Source organism: Cupressus sempervirens, chromosome 5 (assembly GCF_028749045.1).
Source record: "Cupressus sempervirens isolate cs-2001-9-10 chromosome 5, ASM2874904v1, whole genome shotgun sequence".
Classification (NCBI taxonomy): Eukaryota; Viridiplantae; Streptophyta; class Pinopsida; order Cupressales; family Cupressaceae; genus Cupressus; species Cupressus sempervirens.
Genome location: NC_143122.1, coordinates 280,204,966 through 280,218,870, shown reverse-complemented (window position 1 = coordinate 280,218,870; position 13,905 = coordinate 280,204,966). Strand labels below are relative to the sequence as shown.

Below are 13,905 nucleotides of genomic sequence, written 5' to 3'. Positions count from 1 at the left end.
TTCACCATTCCCCTCTTAGTAACTTAGATAGTCTTGATTATTTTCAACAATTTGTATTAGAGCTTTGTGGTTCTCAGGATAAAGCTTGACAACTTGAGCAAAGATCAAGGACAATGGAGATATTCAAACTTGACAAAGCTATTGACAATGAGAAGCTAGATCTAAAGATGACCATAGCTCAACTCAAGAAGGTGAAAGAACATCTTTCCCAATCCCTAAAATGAAGGAACTTGCAAAATAGATGAATGACCACTAGTATGTTGAAGACTTTAGACTTTTTCCCTGCAAGAAGTTCAGATGAAGCAAATGATGCAATCAAAGAACTCCTTGAAAAGAATGGCTCCCTACAAGAAAAGGTAAGAAAATTGAAAAAAGAACAAGAAATTCAGTCAATGCCATTGTGCGAAATCTTAGAACAAAGAAATAAGGCCAAAGAAGACTTGGATAGAAGGAGAAATGAAATTCAAAATCAATCCCCTCAACATGAAGATCTTATAGATCAAATCTCCAATGCAAATGAAGAAATCTTGATTCTAAGATCTGAAAATGAAAGATTAAGGAATGATTTAAACACTGAAAGGCAAATCAATGAAAGGTTGAAAGTTGATCTAAACTCTGAGAAGCAACTCAATGAAAGAATAATAAAATCCCAAATAGACATGGATCAATTGAATCAGCAAAATGAGCAGAATCTTTATTGGCAAAAGGGCAAAGTAGGACTTGGATACAAAGAAGAAGGTCACTAGTACATTTGGGCTCATTTTTTGACCTTTATTGGTTGAAATTTTGACCTAGTTTTCAACCAAACTTCAACCAATTCGACCAACCCATTTGTCAAAAAGAATTTCATTGAAATTTTGACCAAAACTTGGTTGGTCAAAATTTGGTTGAAATTTCAATCAATGGGTTGGTCAAAAACTATGTGTTGCCATGGTGCAATTTGCACCTAGATGTTGGTCAAAATTTTGACCAACACCTATTAGTTTTTTTCCATCATTGGTTAAAATTTTGACCAATGTTGTGTAGAGCATTGGTCAAAATTTTGACCAATTCTTGTGAAAATTTGCACAGCATTGGTCAAAATTTTGACCAATGCTTGGTAGAAAACCCTCATGCATTGGTCAAAATGTTGACCAATGCTTGGTCAAATTTTTTTTAGATAAATTAGCAGTTATGAGATGATCAATCAAGAGGACATAGTTGAGAGGTTAGAGTGACACAATTTTCAGATGATCATATGAAATGAAATGGGCATGCAAGTAGAAAGAAACTAGAAAGACATTGTGTGTAGATGAAAGCATGAAATGAATGGTTTTAGAGCACTCAGTATAGACAATTAGCATTTAGTACATATCATCATTCGAGATCAAATGGGTGTGTGGGATTATACACATAGTGAACAATAAAGGAGGGAATTGAACTGCTCACATAGGAAGGGTTCAATTCCCTCCTTTATTGTTCACTGTGCGTATAATCCCACACACCCATTTGATCTTGAATGATAACATGTACTGAATGATGAGTGTCTGTGCTGAGTGCTCCAAAACCATCCATTTCATGCCTTCATCTATACACAATGTTTTTCTAGTTTCTTTCTACTCGCACGCCCATTTCATTTCATATGATCATTTGAAAATTGTGTCACTCTAACTTCTGAACTGTTTCCTCTTGATTGATCATCTCATAACTATTGATTTCTCTAACATAATCAATTTTTTCCTAACATGTCACCTACTAATATAGTGATTAATAGTAAATACTATAATTTATCCTGATCCTAGTTTCAGTATTGGCTATGGTATTGTTATTATTCTGAGCCATTTTGTTAAAGACTATATCTCTCGAAATAGTGGCATGTATTAGACAACCTATTCATCATGTTTTTGAGAGACAATAGCCTTCACATAAATATTAATTTCTTCTTATCATCTCTAGAGAAAAATATAAGACAACTCGGGACTCAAAAAAATTGAGTGTAAGCTAGAACCATACCTAGTGTTGTCATCATGAACAAAATAGATCAAGTAACCATCATCCTCCTCCAGATATAACCTAGAATCCTTGGGTATAAATATTGGCTCAGAACCAAATCTTCTAGGTCCAAAGTCAAAAACCCCTAACACATTGCCTTGAACTTTAATCTAAAACTTTCCTACCTTAGGTTCTACTTGAAGATCAAACTTTATGACTCCCTTGACCTTAGCTACTGAATCTAGTGTAGTACCATACACATAACACTATTTTCTACATGCATTTTCTAACATAAAGTAGAATTAGATATTTCCCAATCAACCTTGTATCCAAGGTAATAAGATCAACCAGAAATAGAGACAAAATCAGAGATATCTCAGCTTTTTTTGAGAGTGATTGACCAGTAATAAGATAATCATGAAACTAACAATAGTAGTACGAACTTATCCACTACTAGTTGTAAAAGAGAAAAATGTAAGTTTATTAAATATAACATTAAAAAATGTGAGGAAAAATGAGTCTTGAAGGAAACTTAGGGGAAAATGGTCTATAAGTTATCAAGACAATACTAAAATATTATGCTTGTGTCTTAACATTACCATTATGAAAGATGTAGTAGTTTGGTAGCTCAAACCATATCATCTAAAGATCATTTTTGACATATTGAGGCAATATACCAAAATGTGCTTTCACTATAGTATCATAAGAAATAATGAATTTACCATCCTTCATCGTATCCTGAGATAGCAACAAGTAAAATTGAGCAATCTAATTTATTCTGGAGAGATGTATAAACAACCTCTATCCTATATTTTCTTTATGATGAACAAAAAGGATCTAAAGTTCTATGGCTTTAAATACATTATTCATATAGCTGTATTATTTGAGTTTAGATAGTTTCCAATAACTTCTCCATACTCTTCAAATAGCAAGGAAATGATATAAGACTACTCTGAAATAAAAATACCTTTGGGGAAAAATAGAGAGGAAGATCGATGAAAATTGCATAGTTATTAGTTATTGCAAATTCAAGCATCATGACAGGCTTTGAAAGCATTATGGGAACTGGATCAAGCATTATTCCCTCCTTCATGAAAACTTGATAAGTAGCATAGGGAGGAGTATGTTGGTAGCCAAATGTAAGCATTTTTCCTGTACATAATGGAAAATGTGATCAAGCACATAAATCTATATTTTAAAGTAGTCTATAGCATTCGCAAACATCCTTTATGAGTAATTACATTAACTATAAAATTTGAACATGTTCTGCTATTGTGATCAGATCAAACTTTGGCTATGCATTACAATTATTTGATTCTTCTTCTTTTTTCTAAAATAGCCTATAGCTTACTTGAACATTCTTAACTACATTAAGTTTTAACTATCAAAAAAAAACTTGTTCTGCTACCTATATTTGGATCAATCTTTGGGTGTGCAATGAATGAATGAGTTAATTTCTCATCATAATCCATCAATCCAAGAGTCTAAAAATCTCCATCTTCAAAGACTCAAAGAGCATCTGCAAAGGAGAAAATAAGAAATAAGTTCAATATAGGATTACCTTTCCTTCCCTAAAACACTAAATAGTTCCTTATCTATCGTATACTATTGCGAAATGAGAAAAAGAGAAAAAATCAACAGGGTAGAAAATATGCTAATAGATAAGCTATTGATGAAGAATTTCATTCATGTTAATAGTTTATTGATACTTCACTGTTAAAGTCTTAGGTCAGATAGGAACCTATGCACAGGTTCAATGTGAATGTGTTCAAGTTTGAAGTGCTTTGATTTAATCTATCTTGTATGTCACTATAGTGATTAAGTGAAATCTTTTATTTAGCCAAATAAGTCTTACCTATAATTTTTCACTAGTCAGTTGGCCTAATCTTCAATCTCATCCTTATAAGTGATAAAGATGTTTTTAAGTATATTTGGTTTCCTAGAATATTTGATTTTTAGTTAAATTAGTATAAAGATAGGAACAAAATAGAAAAATTGTCACATAGTGTTGTAAATTTTTGTGCAGCTATGAATGGCATCAGTTGTGGAGATTAAGGAATTAAAAATAGATTTCAAGCTATATCCATATATACTTTCAAATTTTGAATATTTCACCATTGTGTGTTTTATGTGTTGTTATATGGTAATAAGACATAGCACTAGGTATTAAAATTTTATTCAATCACTTTTATTATATTCAGAGGATCACTAGATTGAATAGGTTCTATTTCCTAGCTTAACCAATTAGAAATACTGTAATGACAGAGAGAAGAAAGAGAAATTATTACATGGCTTATCTACCTCTGAAAGTGCAAGTAGCTTCCCATGATGATATATAAGTATTGTGTTCGCTGCATAATATAAAAAATTCACATTAGTCGAGTAAAGAAATATATAGAAGAGCCACGATTGTAGATGCCAAAATATCAACTCTTACCAACATAACAAATTTCTCTCACAACAAGAAATATATAACTAATGATGCATTTATAAAATATTAAAAGAAAGAATATCACCATGCATTAAGCAAATTCCACCCACAGCATGGTTCCTAAGTTAAAGAACTTGCCTATTCCACCTCCATATGACATGTCCAAGACACCAAATTTTGTACGTAACACATGTATCTAGACAATTAAAAGTCCAAATACTCCTTTAAGATCTCCAACCTATAGATTAAATGTAGACTAATCATTATAAATATTTTCTTCAAACAAAATCTTTCTATTTTGACAATATTCTATTCAACTTGACTTTGGTTAGAGAAGGTAGAAGTTAGATGGGGGTTAGGAATGAAGCATAAAGAAACTTTTTCTAGTAGTAGCATGCACTTTGATGGAATGCAGTAGCCATGGCAGCCTCAAAGGTTAACACTAAATGATAGTTGATGGAATTTCTCAAGTGGGAATTCTCTCTCATGAGCATTGAATGCAGGCATGTCTAGAATGTTTCAAAATGAAGTGCACCATAGTTCAGAAGGTGGGATAAATGTTTTTTTGCCTCCTACTACAAGATCTAATATAATACCATTAGGTGGGCAGCAAAAACAGGTCACTCTCATAGGGTCAAACCAATAAAAAAGTGCATAAAGTTGTAGACACTACCCCAGTGGGAGACAATATTCAAAGAAGTACATATTATAAATGACATGCATTGATGGAAGCAGATCAGGAGTATTGTGAACCATCTCAAGTGCTTCAAGATTGGTTTCTCCCACATGGCCTCATCCAGTCTTCTTTCTATTTCTCCCCCCACATTATTTCATATAGCTTTTGAGCTGAAGAGTTCAATGGTGGTATAGCTAATATAGTAGTAAGATGCTATCATCACTAGCTTAGCTTCATCAAGTAGCATAATGCAGCTTTCTAGTTTGCGATCCATCACATTTATATGCTCCCTAAGTAATGGTAGTCTATAAATCACTTGGCATAATGCAACTTGTTGGCCAATGGATGATTACCCTAATCACCTACCATAATATGGTTTTCTAGTTTGTGATCCAACATTTTTATGCTCCCTAATGATGGTTTGTGAAGCACCTAGGATAGTGCAACTTGTTGAGTTCATCTAGCTTTCTGCATAACAGATCTTGCTCATTTATAAATTTCTGTAGCCTGTGAGCAACCTAGCATAATGCATCTTATTGGCATGTTTGTTCCATAGGACATTATAAGACACTAAAATATTTCCTTTCATTTCCTCTAATATTGTATACTAGCACAATACATGAAACTACAGATACTAAATTTAAAGATTTTCAAGTGAACTTAGTGCTTACTCTCAAATACTAGATAGTTCAAATGAGTTATCTTGATGGGGTGCCCTCCTCTTGAGTAGGATTGGTCCTCCTTTGCATTCCTTAGCATCTTCATTTCAAACCATTTGGGAGGGAAATTATCATAGTTAAGCCTTGTTCCCAACATGTGTCTAGTGCAAACCTTATGCATCAATCATGAGAGATTTGGCATTTTTCAATGGACTACAGCAAAGATGTGCTTCCATATACTCACATATATACCATATTCGCCACCATTTCAATCCTCTTGTTTTGTTCTTCAGAGACAAAACTGAGAAATGAAATGCATCATTCTATAATACCAAGAGCCTTAACCACTCACATGTTTGGAATCTTCATGTCCCCTTGTTATATAGTTTATGATCAAGGAGGAAAAATTCATATTCTCTTTATAACAAAAATTAAATTAATTTCTAAGCCTAACTTAGATAAATAATAACATCCTTAGGTACATCTAGTTTTCTGACAATATGACAATAAGACAATTTGAAGGCACTCCTAGAAAAATTGGTCTTCTAAGAATATACTATCTCATTTCTTCTCCTTTATTAGAGTGTTAAAATTCCTAGTGACAATAGGATACCCAAAAATAGCATCACAAAAAGATATCTTTACAAAGCACATTTGTTAAGTTTCAACTACAAGTGATTTTTTCCTACGTTTATCGAGATTTATCCCCACTAGGACTGCTCACCTCAATCATTTATAGTTTACTCAAACTATGTTCAGAGTTGTTTTGTGACATTGAAGAGTTAAGTTCAAATCTCTATTGCAAAAAGAATGCTATAGATTAAACTAAATTTATTTTTCCTTCTTGCAAAAAAACTATTAGGTAATCTCATCTCCTATATGCTGAACATTTTAGAAATGAAAATCCTAAGACAAAAACTTCCAAAAATTAAAGGATGCTCGTCATCTAAACCAACAATAGTTCTGAGATATTTTACAGTATTATGTATATCAATCTAGGTTTTCTATTTTTAGTGGGTTGTTTGTTATCCAAAAACCAGTTTTAATTAACAAAAAATCAATTTACATATGATATAGATGCTTTGAAACAGAGGGAAAACAAGGGTAAATAAATTTGACGATAAATAGATTTTCTAAAGCATTGATAACTTACCCAAAATCAAATTTCTTAGTAGACAAGATAAAAAACAAAATAAAAAGTTAAACAAGATAATTTTTGAATAGCTAGGGAACCCAACAGTTCACAAAAAAGCTCCATGCCTACCATGGTTGACTAGGCAATAGTTGGCTATCTGATTTCCAAATGCAAAAGCAAATTCACAAAAACAAACTTTTCTTTCCTAGCAATTTTTAGGTGATATTGTGGCTAGTAAAGAATTGTGCTCTCCATTTCAACCAAAGTTGTTCCAAAATGATGGATTTGTTCTTGTGTGGTAATGCTAGCATTTTGGGCTTGATAGTCAAAAACAAATTAAAATATGAAACATTAAAGCCTTTTCATCAAATAGGGACCATTTTTACAGGCATAGATTATTCATTTCTAGTTATCAATTTTATATTGGTAAAGACTTATAATAAGAGTAATTTGACTTTGAAGTAAAATGTTTGCAACTAAGAGTTGAGATATTCAAAACAATTCTATCTTATTTTTTGTACTTTAAGGAGTTGTACTTGCAAACATAGAACCTCCATTACCATGAACATTCAACAATTTTTAACTCAGTGTCTCAAACTCTTTGTTACTCACTAATCGTACTATGAAGAGGAGCAACTGCTAGATCATACAATCCCTCAGGTGTAGACCTGTTCATGTTATCAAATAAAATAGGAAATGTAATATGCTTTACACTTGAAGATCACACCTCTTCATCTATATAAAAGGTAAATTGAACTGATTTGACATCTTTGGTCACCACCTAAAGCACACATCCAATTTTGTGAGAATATAGAGAAAAGATAAACTTGCTTAAAACCAAAAGGAAAAAATCATAATCTCTGCAATCTATTAAAGTTATAAACTTACTAGAAATAGTTAGATCAAAAAAATATAGAAAAGAATTAGACTTAAAAATAATCCCTTGTTCAAAATATTCTAAGATGAATGATGAATGATGAATGATGAATGAAAGAGAGAAATATGGATCAATTTGCATACAAGACCAAAAGCTATTAGTAAAATAGGGTATGTCATGTGATGTTACACATTAAGCATTTAAGGCCTCCTTAAGCCAAGCAAGAGGAAAAATAGAAAATAAACTACTAGCCTGTTGGACTAGTGGACAAAAGGTAGCTAAGCACCCTTCTGCAATCAAGCACTTTTTAATTACAAGACACATACCTCTTCTAACCATTATAAAGTTCCAAAAAATTATCCAAGGATAATATCATCTGAACAATTTGTTTGCTTATTTGGAGATAGTGGTAGAATACAAGAACCTAGGAATTAATTTCCACAATAGGCTTAGTTACATTTAGGACTAAAAGACTGTAGTGTCATTTGCCTTCTTTAGAGTAGGTGTAGGAAAGCCAAATTGTGGGATTGTCATTTTGGTTTCTTGGTCATGTCAATTTTCCTCTATGGTTGTGAAGTTATTAATAAACTTGAAGTCAACCCTATGAGATCCTATTTGCTGAGGCTGGTATATTCTTGATTGGAGGCATAAGCAATTATTCATTTGTTAAGTGGAAAAAATAGATAAACCTATCGGCATAGTATAATTCTTGGAGGAAGCAAAATGGCCCTACCCTTCTCCAATTTCTACACAAGTCGATCAATATCTACAATTCTTTTTAGATGAAGTCTTCAATCTTGGCATAATGTTGCATCCTCAACAAATGCCTGCACCATATCCAGTCTACACTTGATCTCTTCTACATTTAAGAGAGGTTTCTTGAGCCACCTATTTAATAGTCTCTTCCCCATGCCAATAGTATATGTATTGTTCATCGATCCAAATAAACTAAAGTTCTCATTCACATCTGTTTTACTTTCAAGAAAATTCAATGCTCATAAAGTTGCAGCATCCAGCCACATAAATTTGTCTATGTGATAATTCTGAATGGTAAACTTTCCATAATTGTTGTCATCTACAAGCAAATCTATGTAAGAGAGGAGGGCCCCCAAAGCTCTAGCAGCAGACTCTAAACTTACAACTATGTCCTTCAATGACTCAACTGAACCTTTTACAAGGCAACAAAGATCTTGATCAACATCCCTAGACTTGAAATCAGATTTCTTTATTTTAGTGGCTCAGAAGGCCATCTTTACCTATTCTCTCATAGTGCACCTGCATTAAGAGAAGTTCAATCTCAATTAGCTACCAAAGAATCTGAATTCTTCAATACACCAAAGCAAAGTACATGTTTTTGTCCAAGACATGTCAAAGATGCTTCACATATGAGGAAAAAATTTATACAAAATAGGAATAGAAATATAATTTCATAAATATTGAAAATGAAGTGTTAGAAATAGAAACTAAAGAAGAGACATATAACATGTCAACAAGCTCTACACCATATGCAGCAAGAACATAAAAATATAATTTCCTAGATTCAATCGACACTAAAGAAAAATTGCATATTTAATTGAAACAACTTTGAAGCCTCTATGATAAACTCATAAATCTTTAAATGGCACTACAATTTATTACTGAGAGAATTGGTCCAGAAAGATAAGATGGATGACTAAATAGATTTTCTCCAACTAACAATTTGCTTTTTTGAGACTTGAGGAAATGCAATCAAGATCCTTTACAAATCAAAATTGGGGAAATTATATTATTTGATGAGAACCTAAATTTTCCCTTAGTAATTAGACATTTTTTTCTTCACAAACTCTTTACATTCTCAATTTTGACTCCTTAAACATAGACATAGCTTTGATTTTCATTGTTTCCCACATCAAGGCAACATTAGTGGCCATAAGTAGTGATGTTCAAATTACATATAAAAAGGACCAATAATCATGGCAAGGTAGTTAACTAAGTCCAACCCCAAGCCTCCCTCCAAAAAAACCTAATATGACATCCATAACTTGATTTTGGAGTAAAAATAATGACTATTACAACATTGTATATCTCTTTCACAAACAAAATACCAACAAGATAGGTATCAAATGATAGTGGTCATGAATCAATTTTTCAATATGCCATATGCATCTAGTCACCATATACTCTAAAAGCTTAATTGCCCTGAGACAAGATTCATGGGTAGGAACATAGCCAGTATACAAATTGAGAAGAACTAAAATATTAGGTAGAATCTAAAAAATAACATATCTGAGTACCCCATGAAAAGTAAACTAGATTTCAAAAATTTTGCTATCAATATGTATGACATGTGCCATATAGCAAGCAATGCAGTAGCATCCCCAACACAAGTGGTAATTTTGTGGGAAGGAACATTGATATCAAATATAAAATTTGATAAGAAAGAGATAGAACTCATTTTGATATTTCTTATGAAGGCTTGACCATGAAATCATCAGAGGGGAACCTATATCAATTGGGCCATCAAATTGTGAGAATACATCCTCAATACCCAAAAAAACACAAACTTTCAAACAAACTCAAACTCTTTGTAAAAATAAGGTTGGGGACTTATCTAGGCATGTGTGCAATTGTGTTAACTAATCAAATATTGTTGTACAAGAATACATTGCAATTTTGGCTTGTAGAAGAATATTAAATGGGTTGGTGGTAAGAAACTCTTTAAAGTTACTCTTGATTACATGTGTGCTTGATTGCCCTCTACTGATTGGTGCAATTAATTGAGCCTCTTGTGAGGTCTTCATGATTCTAGGAATGTTTGGGCTAAGAGACAAGAATTTGGTCTAATTATCCACCTAAAAAGTCATTTTTTCAAATAGTTTTGTTGCTTAATAAATTGGTTGTAGGAGATAACTCTTCTAAGTCTATCTAGATGCCACATTATTTGTTGTTGTGAATAATGTGATAATGCATGTTCATAAAGGTAAAGATGATGGTAAGAAGTTCTATCCAGATGGGGCTCCAATTCTAGAGTCTAAAAGCTTGGAGATGGGGTCAGACGTGCATTTAGCCCTCCAAGATAATGTTAAGTAGCTAAGCTAACACAAATGATTATTGAAATTATTTTCTCACTGACAAGGTTCTTGCAAATTTAGATGCTGAGCCAAATGGTCTCTCTCTTGGTCGTTAGATGAATGTTGATGCAATGCTAGGTGGTCATATGCCTATTGTATTAGAGCCAAGTTCTCATTTCCCAATTGTTGCTACAAAACAAGTGAAGAATGTGGTGTTGCTATTTCAATGCTTGATGATGCATGTTCTGATGAGAACTCTTCTGACAATATATGGTAAAGGTGTTTATTCTCTTTAACTTGTTGCACCTGTGAGGCACTATCCAAACTAATAGCTTTAAGAATGTGTGGATTTAGGTACCAATCTCTAAAGAAGAAAGTTGAAAGTTTTTTTGATCAATGAGAAGGAAAAAAGGGAAAAAGGAAAAATGATTGATGTGGTAATTGGTGATTTGGCTTTACTCCTATTATTTTGGATGGTAGTTATGCTGATGTTTACTTTTGATTGCTTATATGGATGGTTCAAATGGATGATTCCTTTCTTAATTTTCAGTGGGATGTGACCATAAATATTGCAATTTGATATTGCTTCTTTGCATCTATCTTGGACATGGCTGGGATTCACTAGAAAGGGTATAAATTTGATCTAGTTGAGCTACTCATTTCAGTGTTATAATGCATCTTCCTTGAATTCTATCAAGTGTTTGTCTCTATGATTAGTTGGTGCTAAGATATCTAGCATCTGTCCTTGGGTTAGAAGTAAGAAGTGCTAAAGGTTGCTATTTCAATAGTTAATTTAAGTGTTGTCTAATGGTTGACTTCTTGAAGGGTACGGATAATTTTTTCTGGCATTTTGGTGCTGCTTTTCTATGATTATAAGTTGATCAATTCTATGTAAGCTTTCAAAATTCATTCAAGCTGCATTTGTGTACTAGATCCAATATAAAATAAAAAAGTTGATATTACTAACCTGGGCAACATTTGACACTATCATTTCTCCATCTGCCAATGAAGCAACCATCATTAGAGTTTTTGTAACACCAACACTTGGATAATCAAGATAAAATGTACTCCCAACCAGTCTCCTCCTACTAGCTGCATAGGCATGTACTTTACCTTTCCTAAAAGATTAAATCATCACACTATTACATGGTACATGAGTTCAAAAGAAAGAACATATAACTGAATGAATTCAAAAGCAAGATGATGATAGCTAGATAATCCTACAAAAGAGTGTTCCAATGGAGTCAATTGGTGGTCATAAAGAATGGTATACAATATTACTTGGTACTTCTTTTGCAAATATAACAACAACCCAACTTGGGTTAGGATTGTCAAACAAAAAACTGGTGGAACTAGCTAGAACTTCGTACATTTGGAAACAAACATAAACCTTCATGAATTTCTTAAAATATTCATAAGCAAGAAATATTATAATTTGAAAGCTAAACTTAATGTTATTGATAACAATGGTGAAAAGGTTAATATTTGTGGAGAATGGTAACAAGACAACTGATTATTTAAATACATTTCATTTGCAAAAATAGCAGCGCCTCAACCCAGGGTAGGAGATAAATTAGAAGTTAAGCTAACCATGGTTTTTTATAGTTGGAAGGAATCAACAGTCTTGTTTAGCTTCTTTGGATATTCAAGAATCAAGAAGTGAGAATTATAGATACTTCATGTCAGCCAAAATAATATTTGAAACCCTATACAAGACAATGGCTTATGGGTATAGGAATATCTAGCACCTACAAGATAAAATTCTATATCAAATTTGCATTACAATCAGCCATGCATAGGGACAAAAATAATAACTTTGGAGTCATTCATTTAGTGGCCATATCTTTAAATGATGTAGTAATTAATAGAAATGGAGAATACAATTTTTATTAAAAATTATACCAATCATAAAGCAAGAAAAACAATAATTTTACAAAATTAATTCAATTCATAACAGAATTAATGCAAATAAGTTGAAGAGATTTCATGGCAATCATAAAGCAAGAAAAATAATAATTTTATGGAATTAATGCAATTCATAACAAAATTAATGCAAATCAGTTGAAGAGATTTCATAACAAAATTAATGCAAATAAAACTATTGTAATTGGGTATAGCAAGAGAAAGGTTTTAGTTCTTGTGTACTATCACTCTACTACTTGTTTTTCTCTCATATCTTGCTAATAAGAAAAGGGAATCCAAAGCACAAGAACTTATAAATATTTGCTCGTAGAATTGTAACACTTAATGTAATCTACTACTTTAAACTTTTTGCTATCTAACATCTTTTCTGTGCATATTTGTCAATAATCTGATGGCTAAATTGTAGAATTATTGTTCAAATTCATATTAGAATGCTATTACTAAGTATTTACGTTAGGGTGAGATCCCCCATACATAACATCACCAATTCAAGTGCAATCAAAGGTTCTTACCCCAAATTTTTTAGAAAACTAGTGCATTTACTCCAAATTAAAGCTAGATTAATACAAATCTAGCATGTGATCTCTATGAACAAGAGGTAGCCAAACAATGGAGATGTTGAGACCTACTTTTGCATTCATGATGTTGTTACTTTGATAACCATACAATTGTTGAGCAGAATAACATAATGATTGTCTTACTCATATGTTAAACAAAAATGCAATGTCAACATGAGTGACTAATTTTGAGTCTATGCCAGTTGCCCCATATTCAGGAGCTGTCCCTGAATCAGGATTAATAACCAGCATTGACCTGACTCCTAACATTTGATTTTGTACTTTAGAGACTAGATATGGAGTCTCATTAACAACATCTGAAGCAGCCTTTGACCTATTATTCACTCTTGGATATGGTGTCTCGTTAATAAAATCAATAGTAGCTTTCATTGCCTTCCTTTCAACCCCCACTCCTCTCCCATCTTTGCATTTTCTCAACTTTGAAGATCTCATTAGAGTCTCATATATCACATCATCTTTATGAACTTTTATATGTTTCTTCTTTAGTTGATTTACTTCGCTATTACATTGCTTCTTGATCATATGGCTAGCATGTTTTGATGCCCACACACATTGCAAATCTCAAGCTCTACTTGTGAAATGTGCAAATCTACATGCATGCTCCC

The 13,905-nt window shown here is 32.5% G+C and overlaps 1 pseudogene; it reads right to left on the bottom strand.

Annotated features, from left to right (window-relative positions):
- Nucleotides 1–2,547: 2,547 nt before the first annotated feature.
- LOC149555671 (carotenoid 9,10(9',10')-cleavage dioxygenase 1-like) lies at nucleotides 2,548–13,669 on the bottom strand (annotated as a pseudogene).
- Nucleotides 13,670–13,905: the final 236 nt, after the last annotated feature.